The sequence below is a fragment of the Asparagus officinalis genome, unplaced genomic scaffold, assembly GCF_001876935.1.
Source record: "Asparagus officinalis unplaced genomic scaffold, Aspof.V1 AsparagusV1_Un223, whole genome shotgun sequence".
NCBI classification, from domain to species: Eukaryota; Viridiplantae; Streptophyta; class Magnoliopsida; order Asparagales; family Asparagaceae; genus Asparagus; species Asparagus officinalis.
The window spans coordinates 1-13,214 of NW_017972488.1; the positions used below are offsets into that span (position 1 = coordinate 1).

The 13,214-nt window shown below is 33.3% G+C and overlaps 1 pseudogene; it reads left to right on the plus strand.

The window, feature by feature from the left end:
* The first annotated feature begins 10,938 nt into the window (after positions 1 to 10,938).
* LOC109827457 lies at positions 10,939 to 11,760 on the plus strand (annotated as a pseudogene).
* Positions 11,761 to 13,214: the final 1,454 nt, after the last annotated feature.

Sequence of the window (13,214 nt, forward strand, 5' to 3'; positions counted from 1 at the left end):
GTTTCTGTCTGAACTCATGTAGTCGACTAATTATCATTTTAGTCGATACTGAGAACATTTGCCGAAAACACAGAGTCTGTCTGAACTCAGTGTAGTCGACTAATGACTACAGTAGTCGATACAAGAGACAGTTTTTCAGTTTTCAGAATTTGAATATCTGACAGTTTTGGCGTTTTTAAACGTTTTCAAACTTTAAAAACTTGTCTTTCAAGGGGGTATATATACGTTTATTTGTTCAGAAAAATTAGAAAACATATACATACCCATAAGCTTTGATTCTGAGCAATTTTCAAGTGAAAAACATTCTGATTTTCTGAAAAGAAGAGTTTCTGAAATTGCCTATATACTTTCATCAAAACAAATCAATTAGGCAATTTACAGAGATTAAAAGAATCCTAAGCCACTGCTGCACATTATTACACATTCAAGGCCTTAGTAGGATCATTGTGTTCTTCTTCAACAAGTTTTCTCCTCGTTGTGAGAGGGTGTCTCTGGTTAAGGGATGGTGTTCAAATTGACAAGGAGTTTGTCAATGGTGTGCAATTGCAGGGACTTGCAAATGTCAGGTTTGCATTTGATTTTGCTAAGTTTATTCAAAATCATATGAAAACTCTCAAGCGGGATTTGCTTGGGGACTGGATGTACACCGTTTGTGGAACCAGTATAAATCCTTGTGTTTTGTGTTGCAAATTCTGAGCATTGCCATTTTTTCTTTGCAATTTATTATCTACTTGCAATAATTTTAAAAGAACACTATTCACCCCCCCTCTAGTGTTCAAGTGTATCTATTTCAGATCCTACAAGCTTCACTCCACAATTCCGCCAACCTCCATTGGATATGATCGTGAATGCTTGATTCAATTCATCCTCCAACATATTGTTTGTCTAGAATATCTAATAAGAAAACATAAACACTAGAAAAACAATAATAGGAATTTTTTGTAATCATCAAAACAAGATTAGAAGATGTAGGTTCATAACATGAGACCTAACAATCTCCCCCTTTTTGATGATGACAAACCATCTACACAAAGAGTATATAAGATATACAATAAAGCACAATACTCTTAAAATATACTCACAATCTACTTGTTTCTCCCCCTTTGACAACATCAAAAATAAGGAAAACAAAAAAATAAGAGAGTGTGAGCTCCCCCTATCAATAAACACGGGTGAGTGTAAAACATAAGAAGATATGCGGATTGCTCTCCCTATCAAAATACCATATGGAAAATATGTAATTATGAACATGGCAAACATATGTGAGCAAGTATAGATAAAAGTATGCTAAACACCACTCACATACAAGCCCAAGTAAACACTCATATGTGTATCATTAATACAAAGTGTCACAAGGGTCTAACACAAAGATATATATCCATAGGAGTGTATCATTAATACAAAGTGTCACAAGGGTCTAACACAAAGATATATATCCATAGGATATATCAAAAATAATAACAAATCCTAAAATAAAAATCAAAGATTAAAAATCACAAATCAAGAATCAAATGATTTGTCAATAAATCCAAAAAAAATTCATAAGTTATCAAACCATAAATCATGATTGATTGAGAACATATAGAAATATATTATTATGAGAATGATGTCTTAATACATGAAAAACTAAGTATAAGTTTATGAAAACTTATGAAAGCCAAAATCTTATTCATGAAAAAAATCAAAAAAAATGCAATAAAAATGATACCAAAAAGAGACCAAATGAGAATTCATGAGAGGCATAAAGTATCTTTTAACAAAAATAAGATGATTGAGCAAATACATGATTCAAATGACAATCATGCTCAAACCACAAAAAATTCTAAGTAAAGAGGTTAGGCAAAGATGTCCACAAAAAAATTTATTTTGTATTAATGTAGATAATGGACACATCTTTCCTATATACATGATCACAAATGAAATTTGTTGAAACATTTATAAGTTTTATCCATAAAGATCAAGGATTAGTATGCTTTGGATAAATACATAAAAGATCAATATACTCATTTTTGACAAAAACAAGAAAAATTTATTTCAACTCATATGAATGCCCGATAAACATAATTTGAAACAAAGAATTAATACATCCGGGGGTTGCTCAAAAAAATAAACCTTTCATATATAAACTCAAAACAAATTATGATAAAAGGAAGACGTTTGATCAAAAAATGAAATATTTCTTGGATAAATTTGATCAAACCACATAAGGAGTATATTATAAAGCACTAATTGATGATCCATAAGCACAAATACATAAATATCATCAAAAAAGTGTTTTACAATGATCTCATGAAGCAAAAGCACATCAAAATGAATCAAAAACAATATAGTTCAAACCAAGACTATAATACACATGAGAAACATGAACTATGGTTTTCAAAAACCAAAAATCATTTATCGATAAAATAAAGCGTATATATATACATTTTAAAATATTTTCTTTTAAAGAATTTTTAAAAATTATTTGCAAAAATCTCAAATAAAAATCATCTTTAAGAACATAAAAAAATTTAAAAATTAAAAAAATTGTTCTTAAAGAATCAAACATGTTTTGGCACCCAATTACTCTTGGTACCAAAGAGTCTAGGGACATGACTCCTATCATTTAAGCTTAAAGTTCTAAGGTTATGATCCCTTTTGGGCACATTTTGTGCACGGGTCTGATCATAGCAATAATTATGCAAATGACCCATTCGATTGCAATAAGTGCAATGAAGAGGATACATTTGTTTATGTTGACCATGTGGATGTGCACGTAGAACATTTGCAAACAAAGGTGAATTATTTGAAGCTTTTTGCAAATGCAAAACATTTTTAAACAATGGTCTATTTGGAATATTTTGTAATCTAGAAGATTTTTGTAAATCATAATAAAATTTTGTAAGATGTCCAAATCTACCACAAATATTGCACTTAAAACACATGTGGTTCTTTAGAAATATTTGGCAAAAGTGAATTTCTTTTTAAAACAAAATAATACTTGGCCAAATGACCAAAGTGACCACAAAAATCACATTTGTACACATGTGCATGTTTATGATGTGCAATATGTGCATATGCATGTGTATGAGATGAAGTAGCTTGATGGGATGCACAATGATCAATATTTTTAGACATGGTAGATTTTTGTGCATCATAACAAAATTTAGCAATATGGCCTTCTCGACCGCAAATGGTACACTTGTAGATTTTGTTATACTTGTGTGCATAGTGAATAAGTTTCTTAGAAATATTTTTATGGGACTTTGCACACAAGTCCATAAACTTGTTGTTATTAATAATGTAAGTTTTTAATGTTGAATCTAAAGTAAATATTCTATTTCTAACTTTATTCAACTCATCATTTTTCACATAAGCATTGTTATTAGAAGTAGAACATGCATGATCAATTTTGAAAGAAGTAAGCTCTTTTCTAATGTTCTCAACTTCTAATATAGCATCATATTTAGCATGAAACAAACTAGCATTTTCCAAATTTAATTTTTCATTACATTCTTTAAGATTTACATTTTTATTTGCAATAAGATCAAACTTAGTGGCTAGTGTTTCATGAGAGGATTTAATTTCGACATGCTTGCTTTTTAAGTCAATGTAGCTACGTTACAATTTTTCATAATCATGCATTAATAAGCCATGTGCAAGTTCATCAATAGTAAGTTCATTTTCATTATCGCATTCGCATACCTCACTAGGGCTATCGCCTAGTGGTCGTGTGCATGAAGAGACTCCATGTGAACTTGAAGAGGGAACCACTAAAGATCATCGGATCGCCTCCAAGTTTTCTTGATGTGCTTCAAATAATTTTCAAATTATATAAGCACTATCAAAATGAGCAAGTTCGTTAGAAATACATGGACCTAAAGCATTATGCATAAATTAGAACACTAACTTGTTCATTGTAAACATTTTCTTGTCATATTTGCTCCACTTGGATTTCTCTGAAGTGGGCACAATATAAGCATTGTCAATAACTTCCCATAAATCTATATTTCTAGATTCAACAAAAATTTTGAATCTACAATACTATTGTTCATAAGGGAAGTTACTATACTAGGAGCAACATTTATATCGTAGCCTACACCGAACATATCCATAATATATGAGCAAGCGAATTAAATAAAATCAAAACAAGATTAGCAACAATATTAAAGCTTGGATCGTTAACTCAAGGTGGTTAAACATTAAATCAAGAGCACCAAGCTCCGATACCAATTGAAAGACCCTAGAGGGAGGGTAAATAGGGTTATTGTTAATCTTATTAGATATTAATACCGATTAAAACTTATTAACAAATATATCCTAGCAAGATAGATATTCGATTGAATTAAAGCAAGGATTGCAAAGGGCAAAATAAACAAGAAACAAAATAAAACAAATAGTGGACACAAGGAGCAAATCAAACATAATTATATGATCACGGAGTTCGGTCCTTCCGACCTACGTCTCCGCTCCCCACTCTCGGGGAGAAATCCACTATCACGACACACTCAGTTTGGAAGCCGGAACTTCTCTACACACTCTGTTTTCTAGCTCACCGAAAACTCTACAAGTCACTCACAATGTACATACACAAACTACAACCTCAAGTATTGGTCCTCACGTATCGCCTCCCTTAAGTGCTTGGCTTTACTACCTCTCTCTAGGCTTTACTACTGACGCCACTCCTCTTGGTATCGACTACGTCCTTACCACACACTCCTATTGGTGTAAATGTGTATTACAAGGTGATTCTCACAAATGAAGCTTAAGTATAATGATTTGTTCTCTAAAAATGAATGAGAACACTACGAAGCTTACTCTCACTAAATCACTCACCACAACCCAACAATATATTGTATAAATAATATTAAAAGCTCAATTGAGGTGTGAGTGATAAATGAGAACAATAAAATTCTAACTCAAATAAAACTAGCTAAGATATGAATATGAAAATCAAAAGATAAATAAGCTAGATAAAAGAGTTAGAAATCTTTTCTATAAACACAAGGAGCTGTAGATAGATGATGAGGATGAATTCCTTAATTGAAATCAAAAGCTTCCTCCTTGTGAAAAACTCCTCTTTTGAAACAAACTTAAAATAATGCTTAAACACAAACTAAACTCTTTCAAAACTTGATTAAACATTTTTCTTGATTGCCTCAAGAGTTGAATGCACTGGGGTATTTATAGGCACTCAAGACATCAGCCAAAACCCAGAGAAAAAGACAAAACAACTCACAAAACGAAAATCTAGAAACTGTACAAAACTAGCCATTGGAAGGCTTATCAGTCAACTGACGGGTTTCATCAGTCGACTGATGAGCTGACCGTTACAGGCAACCGCCATCTTATCAGTCGACTGATGACCTTATATCAGTCGACTGGTCAGTCGATCAAAATAAAACAGAGACTTTTTATGATTGCAGGCACTTGTATCAGTCAACACATCAGTCGACTGTTGTCATCAGTCGACTGACCAGTCGACTGATAACAGGTTATCAGCCTGAATCGATTTTGAAATTTAGTTTCAAGGCTCTGTAAAAAATAGGTAATAAATTCTAAAAAATGTGAAAATTTTGTAAATAGTTTATAAACATTTTGACAAACTTGTTTGAAAAGGAATTTTGCAAAAAGGTCCTCATATTTGTGAAAACTCAACATTTATAAAAAATATACATAATATATGTTTTTGATGAATCTTGAAAATGAAGTTTGACATGTAAGAACATGTGGAATGTTTATGAAATGTTTTTATAAACGTTTTAAAACATGAATATAATGTAAACAAGATTAATAAACCAATATTGCATTGTTTTCTCAAATAAACTCATTTTTTAATAAAATCAAAATTGTGTGTGTATATATATTTTGAGTTTGAAATATATTCACACAATATACGCTACAAAACGACTAATATACCAAAACTTTATAGATCTTAAATATGCTCGACTTGGTAAACTTGCGGATGAAGCTTGACTTTGATCTTGACTTGAATGCATAGCTTCACTCCACAATTCCGCCAACCTCTATTGGATATGATCGTGAATGCTCGATTCCATCCATCCTCCAACATACTGTTTGTCTAGAATACCTAATAAGAAAACATAAACACTAGACAAACAATAATAGGAATCATTTGTAATCATCAAAATAAGATTAGAAGATGTAGGCTCATAACATGAGACCTAATAGAGGGGGAGGGGTGAATAAGATTTATGCTAATCTAATCCGATTTAATACCAATTAAAAACTTATTAACAAAATCCTAGTAAGAATGATATACAATAATTATATGCAAGGATATGCAATATAAACAAGGGCGAAATAACATGAACCAATGGCGATATGAAATAAATGATGAACACAAATAATACACCAAGGCGCACTCAAACACACAATATGATCACGGAGTTCGGTCCTTCTGACCTACGTCTCCGCTCCCCACTCCCGGGAAGAATCTACTATCACAATCGGGTTTTCGATGCTCACCCGAAAAACATTTACACCTCAGTCTCTACTCCCCACTCCCGGGAAGAATCCACTATCACAACCGGGTTTTCGACGCTCACCCGAAAAACGTTTACACCTCATAAGTTTAGTTTTCTAGCTCACTGGGAACTCTATAATCTCACACTCTTGCAATCACACTCTACAACCTCTAAGTGTTTGTCTCTAGCACGTGTTATTCCTCAAGTGCTCGGAATTACGACCTTTCTCTAGGCTTTACTACCGACGCCACTCCTCTTGGAACCGACCCCGTCTCTCACCACACACTCATCTCGATGTACAAGTGTATTACAAAGTGATCTCACAATTAAGGCTCAAATACAAATGATTTGTTCTCTATAATGGATGAGAACACAATAAAGCCCAACTCAATATTACAATCTCTCACAACCCAAATATACTATGTATGAAAATACTAAAAAAGCTCAATGGTTGTGTGTGTAAACAAAGAGTATAAAATCAAACTAAACTCAATACGAAAATCAAGCTTAGTGAAAATGATAATTAATGAACAATATAAATATAAAGCTAGAATTGAGTTTAGAAAACTTCTCCAATGATGATAAGAGAGAGAGAGAGAGAGAGAGAGAGAGAGAGAGAGAGAGAGAGAGAGAGAAACGAAAATCAAGCTTAGTGAAAATGATAATTAATGAACAATATAAATATAAAGCTAGAATTGAGTTTAGAAAACTTCTCCAATGAAAAAAAGAGAGAGAGAGAGAGAGAGAGAGAGAGAGAGAGAGAGAGAGAGAGAGAAATGAGATGAAAGCCCAAACAATGAAGATGATCTCCTCTTTCTCTTGTGAAAATCACTTTACAAAAATCAAACTTGAAACAAGGCTAAAAACACCTTTAAACAAACTTTAAACACCATTTAAACTTGTTTAAAAACTTTCTTAATTGCCCTTAGAAGTTAGAGGGTATGAGGTATATATAGGATCATAGAACAAGCCCCAAAACTAAGAGAAAACTAAGGAAAATGACAAAAAATAAAATAAAATAAAAACCTAAAATCTAGAAAAACTAGCCTTTAGAGACCGTCGGTCGACTAATGAACAGTATCAGTCGACTGATGAGCTGACCATTATAGTCAGCTCACAGCTCATCGGTCGACTGAAGAGCTCATCAGTCGACTGATGACCTTATCAGTCGACTGATAGTTTATCAGTCATAAAAACAGAAACTTTTATACTTTCCAGATGAGTTCATCAGTCGACTGATAAGATCCATCAGTAGACCGATAACAGATTATCAACCTAAAATGAATAGTAAAAATAAATTTTAAGGGCCTTTAAAAAATAGCAAATATCCAAAAAATTTAAAACTTTGGGAAATGATTGTAAACATGATAATAAACATGTTATAAAAAGTATTTTTGGAATTGCACCTCCCAAATGAGAAATCTCTTCATTTTGCAAAAAAAAATTCAAAGCATAAAAACTAAGCAAGACATGTTTTTGACAAAATGTTTTAAAAAAACTTTTGAAACTTTGTAAAGTGATTTTATATACTTAATGAAATAAGAAATGATATAAAATATTATTATAAAGTCTAAAAACTAAAGTCACAATATTATGCAAAAATAAAGTTTTGCACAATATATGCATTTGACAAAATGATAAATATGAAACATATGAGTATGTATATAAATATATCTATTGTTTCATATTCGTAATATCAAAACAACTTATCCATATGAAAACAAATATGTATGTATGTATGTGTATATATGTATGTATGTATGTATATATATATATATATATATATATATATATATCTTTTTGCTTGTAAAAACTTTGTTTGTTGATAAACCAAAAAATAGATAAGCCAATAAATTGTGTGTGTATATGATATTTAGCTTGAAGTATTAAACACACACAATATAATCACCTAAACTAATTTACCCAAGCAATCTTGATCTTCCATTGAGTTCGTCTTAGTTAACTTTGCGGATGAATCTTGATCTTGAATATGACTTGATTTACAAATGGCTTCATACCGATATTCCACCAACCTTCATTTGATGTGATCGTTTAGGCTCAATCCATCCAACATCCGATATCGATATTTGTGTAGATTATCTAACAAAACAAATGCAAGCACTCGACGCATAATGTTAGGAATTGTTTGTAATCATCAAAACAAGATTAGGGAGTATGCTCATAACCATGAGGCTAACAATTTCTTGATGTGAGCAAGAATCTTGTATATGCATGATGGTTGCCACTACTTGAGGATTTTGATGTATGCGATACTCTATCATAGGGTAGTGCGGTCATGACATACCTTTTTAGAGAACTAGGTAGGGTCTCCTTGATGCAGAATAAAAAATTCAAGGGGTGCATGACATTACTACATGTTTGGTCATGGAAACACATTCATATTGGACGACCTACTTTGCAGATACACCGTGATCTACACGGCTAGTTTTCTTTGGCATATAGTATAATTATGCGTGAATTTAAAACTATTTATCTCTCCTAATTTTATTCATATTGAATTTGTTCTCATATATTCATTATGCCAAATAGGTATAACATGAGGCACTCTAAATATAAAACCACGACTAGACATATATAGTTTTACAGAAATGAGCTTGATGGCCTGCAATAATAACAGGTAAATATAAAACTTAATTCATTATTTATATTTTAATTTTTCTGTAGATGCTGATACAAGTTTTTTTAAATTTTAGTTCAAGTAGACGTCCTATTCTCTGCTAGATCTTGATATGCATACTCTTGCACCTATTTGTAGAGATAGTACTGCTTTGTGGAGAGCCAGAGTCTCATAAATATGTTGGGAGATTGTAGAGATGCATATCCCAGATTGTGTGTTACGACAATTTCTTCTTTCTCAGCATGTGCCGGATCCTGTTGAGCAAATCGATCGTAGGCAATGCATGACATCACATCATACGGACTGGGCTATATTCCATGCGGTCTATATAGACAGGTAGAATAGTAGGTGGGATTTCATACAAAATGATAGAATTCTAGCGGATGGTTATACTGCATATATGCGTTGGTGTTGAAATATCACACGCATATGGATAGGACGAGACCCACAACTAGCAGTTGGATGCGTACCACACTCACCGATAGATAGTTACATCCCTAGTACCATGATCGAGAGGGATTATATAAGTTTTTAAACTAAATTAAAACATCAATTCTTTTTTGTCAAGATATTATTTGCTAGGTTGTGTACATATTGATTAAATCACAGATCCATACTTTCGATGAGATTAAGGCTGATATAAATGAGCATATTAATGAGATTCATGATCCAACAGTGTTAGGGATCTTCAATAGGATCAGACAGAGAATAGCAAATGTATTCTATAAAAATCACGGCGACGAGTTTGAAGGACGTGAGGACATGTCACACCAATTTGGTAAAGTGTACACGCAAAGATGTAGAACAGGTCAAAGGGCGACGCATGATGATTGAGTCGGCACTTCTCATAGTGTTGCACGTGGTAATGGAGCCGACACTTCTCAGCCTCATACACAACCAAATACTCAGATCATCGAGGCTCATCAGTATGGATAGAGAGGGTAGGGACGGGGGGAGAGGGTAGGGAGGGTGAGGGCAAGGGGTAAGAGAGGGAGAGGAACGAGGGGAGGACTTTTAGGATGTATGTGAAATTTACAGTATGGTTATGAATTTCAAGAATATATATGGTTAGATTGTTCAATTTTATTACGAGTGTGGATCAATTTTTTTTCATATATGTGATTTTCGTGTGTATTATTTTGACTTAATGGTTAAATTATATGTATATTGTTATAATTCAGTATATATGCTAAAAATTTGATGTTTATGGTTGGATTTTCATGTATATTGTTGTGAATGAGGCGAAAATTTTATTATATACAATATCTTTTGGATTGTGAAATTTATAGACTCATTAGGTGAAACATGCACACACTCTGTGCTTGTTTTGGGTACTTGCAGTTTCACGGGATTTCAAATCCCGTGAAGTTGTAGACCCATTTTCTAGAGAACTCATGCTCTCTGGAAGTGGCGCCCTCTTCACGGGATTTCAAATCCTGTGAAGATATGACTATCTCATTAGCCATGCACTTATGGAGGTTAATTAGGCCCTAAACTTCACGGGATTTTAAATCTCGTGAAGTTTTCGACCTTTATTTGCCATTTTTGACCCAATTTCAGCTAAGTGGTTGAAATTGGGTCGAAAATGACAAATAATTTTTAAATGAGTCATTTTTTGAAATAAATTCCTAAAGAGGTCTACTTTGAAAATTTGTCCTTTTTTTTCGTCCCTCGGTTAATTTTTTTACCCAAGAGAAAACATACAATGTTTATTTTTATTCTAGTAATCTGCCAAATTTCTTTAAGGTATTCATCACTACTTGTATGTTCTCCTCAAACCCTAGGAAGAAGACTGCCTAATTTTCTCTGTCCAAGCCAAGAACATTCCTCAAGCCAAACATCATCAAAGAGTTAAAGAAGAAGAAAGAAGATTATTCATCAGTTCGAGCTCGGAATGAAGAACCAGAATCATGGGCAGGTGATTGGAATTCCAGTGGTTAATGTCAAATATGCAGCTAAATGCTCTCTATATAAATAAAATAATAATCACATTCGTTATATAATCATCTATTCGATTTTAATCTGATAAAAATTGCAGATACAACGGACTCAGTTATTGATTGGATGAATAAGGTCAGCAAGAAAGCAGATAGCTGCGCAAGAGGAATTAGAGATCACAGTAAGTAATCAATTTAAAGAATTATAACAATTACTTATAACAATCAATAATGATAATTTACAACCTTTTTCCTTCTTCAGTTACTTTGGCACAGAAGATATCAGAAACGGTTAAAGGGAAATTGAGGTTGTGGGCAAGAATTCTTCAGGCAGGAGGAACCGAAAAAGTTTTCAGAAGACATTCCCTGTCAATAAAAGAGAGAAGCTTCTGAAAGCCTGTCAGTGTTATCTATCAACGACGTCTGATCCAATGTTAGTGTTATTTCTAGTGAGAAAATTTCGTTTCAAAGTGATAGACCTTTAAACATTTTCCTCTCCTAAAGGAGATTTGACCAGAGTTCCTTATAAAGTTTCTATCACATTAAGGAGGATAAAGAGAGCTAGTCCTAGTGAGAATGTGAATAAACCTAATCAGAAGAATATGTTCAGATTGTCACTGTGGATGATTTTGAGTTTTGGTTTATGGGGTTTGTGAGTTACCAAAAAAATTTCAATTATTTGCAACAAGCAATCTATGAATCAGAGATGAGCTCCTAGCATCAGTGAGAGTTATTTCTTAGAGAGTTACACATTAACACTTTGTTATTGAGGGCCAGTTTTCTACAGTGTGATGGTGATATACTATTTCATTTAATAAAATGGTGTACTTTGTGGGTGAATCTGTTAGACCCTAGAGGGGGTGATTAGGGTCTTATGCTAATCTAATCTGATTTAAATGTTGATTAAAAATAATTAACAAATTATCCTAGCAAATATAATATGCTACAAGATATATGCAAGGATAATAAACCAAGGGCAATATGAACACAAACAAGATAGTGGGAATATGAACAATAAGCAATAGACAAAGGTGATATAAGATATGAACATAAAAATAAGTGTGCCAATGCAATCACAAACAAACGATATGATCACGGAATTCGGTCCCCACGACCTACGTCTCCGCTCCTCACCTCGAGGAGATCTTAACTATCACAACCGGGTTTTCTATGCTCACCGATCAACGATCACAATCTCACAATGTAACTACACTCCACACCCTCTAAGTGTTGGTCTCTAGCCCGTGTCCTTCCTCAAGTACTCGGAATTACCACCTCTCTAGACTTTACTACCGACCACACTCCTCTTGGAAACGATCACGTCTCTCACCACACACTCCTCTCGGTGTACTAGTATAATACAAAGTGAATCTAACAATAAGCATAATATAACAAATGATTGTTATCTAATATGGATGAAAAAACAACATAGGCTCACTCTCAATTGTTACAACTCCCCACAATCCAATTATACAATGTATGCAAATACAATAAGCTCAATGGTTGTGTATGTAAACAATGAGAAAATCAATCATAAACTCAATGTAAACTCTAGCTTAATGAAAATGATAAACAACAAATAATTAAAGCAAAGGTAGTATTAAGTTTAGAAATTCTTCTCTGAAACAACAAGATGGAGAGATGGAGATGAAGCTCAAATGAAGATGATCTCCTCCACTTGTGAAAACTTCTTCACAAACCAAAAACTAAAACTAAAACAAACTTAAAACCCTTATTAAATTTTCTTAAAACATTCTCTTGAGTACCCTCAGAAGTTAGAGGGTATGGGGTATATATAGGAGCCCCAAAGAACCAAGAAAACTGAAGTGAAAAGTCCAAAAAAACCAAAAAACAGCTCAGCCAAAAACTAGCCGTTACAGTGTTATGAGTCAACTTGGTACTGTTCACGAGTCGACTCATAAGTAGTCATTACAGGCTAAAAAACCAACTTATGGGTCGACTCATAAAATTCATGAGTCGACTCATCATGCATGGGTTGACTCATGAAGTCATGGGTCGACTTAGCAGAAACAAAACACACTTTCCAGCACAGTTTGTGAGTCGACTTATGACAGGCATGAGTCTGTCATGAGTCGACTCAACCTGATGGGTCGACTCATGATGTTATGAGTCGACTCATCAGAAACAAAATGTAAACTACATAACAGTTTA